Genomic DNA, 1072 nt, shown 5'->3' with positions numbered 1-1072 from the left:
GGGAGGTGGCAGTCGCCGCGGTCAGTTTCACCCTCTGACCTAGTGACACCCAGATCCCAGAGGGCCCTTCTCTCCCCCATGAGAGCCCGACTGTCTCAACTTGAGCAGCTGGCCAGAAGCGAAAAGTCGTTGACTCCCGGACTGAGATTCCACTGCTCGGTGCGAGCAGCTGCCAACAGGGGAGTCCCCAAAGTGTAGGTGGCGACCAGCACGGGCCTGGGAAAGCAGGCGCTAGGAGCAGAGGAGTTACAGGGGCCGGGGTCGGGGGAGCGCCCGGCTTCCATCTCCTTGGTCAACGGTGGGAGCCCGCTACAGCGGCACCCGCAGGCCCTCCCTGCCCCGGACGGGCCAGGGGACGCCCGGCAGACACGCTCGCCTGCACTACGCGGGGCTCGCCTGGGTTTTGCCAACCGGCGGCTGACGTCGGCGCGCCCCTGCCGAGCTCTTCTTTTACTACAGCGGGCAGGCGGCTTTGTGAGGCCCCGCCTTCGCCAGCCCCCACCCTCCGCGTGCCCACACCTTGCCGTTTATATAGAATGCGCCGCGGTGTTGATTCGTGGCTCTCTAGGACCGGAGAGTTCTTTGGAAGGAGAGCGCGAGCGAGGGAGCGGGCGAGCACCGAGGGGGTGTGGGTGTAGGGAGAGAGAGAAAGAGAGCAGGTAAGGGCCATCGTCTCCCACTCCTCCGCCGGCGAGCAACTCCGGCCCCCTTTTTGGCAAAATAATAGGAACCTGGAAATGGATTAAATAGAAAGAAAGGAAAGAGGCGACCCTCTCCTCCCAATTCCCCGCGGGCGAGAAGCTGCGCGACTCTGCGGTGTAACAGGCTCACACGTTGCTCATCACATGTTCAAACATTTCCCTTTCAGGGAGGCTTGTTATTTTTAAGTGAATATTTTTATCTTTGTTTTGATTTTTTTAAAAACCTTCCTCGGGGTTTTATTTTGATCGAGTTGGCGGCCCGCAGCGGATTGGGAGAGGCGGGGGAAAGCAGCCTGCCAGTGCGCGGGCAGCCCACCCAGGCAACTCCCAGCGAGCGGCCCGCGCGGAGCCCAGGGAGGCCGGCAGTGAAG

The 1072-nt window shown here is 61.7% G+C and overlaps 1 protein-coding gene across 3 annotated transcripts in view; it reads left to right on the top strand.

Moving 5' to 3' along the window:
- Positions 1-506: 506 nt before the first annotated feature.
- Positions 507-1072, top strand: part of FGF13 (fibroblast growth factor 13) — a 550802-nt gene continuing 550236 nt past the window's right edge. For all 3 annotated transcript variants that reach the window (XM_011955826.1, XM_011955822.1, XM_011955823.1), the window contains exon 1: positions 507-659. The gene's annotated coding sequence lies outside the window, so the exon portion shown is untranslated. The remainder of the gene's footprint in view (positions 660-1072) is intronic.

This window comes from Colobus angolensis, unplaced genomic scaffold, assembly GCF_000951035.1.
Source record: "Colobus angolensis palliatus isolate OR3802 unplaced genomic scaffold, Cang.pa_1.0 Scaffold401, whole genome shotgun sequence".
Lineage (NCBI taxonomy): Eukaryota > Metazoa > Chordata > Mammalia > Primates > Cercopithecidae > Colobus > Colobus angolensis.
This window is presented reverse-complemented; position numbering and strand designations above follow the sequence as displayed.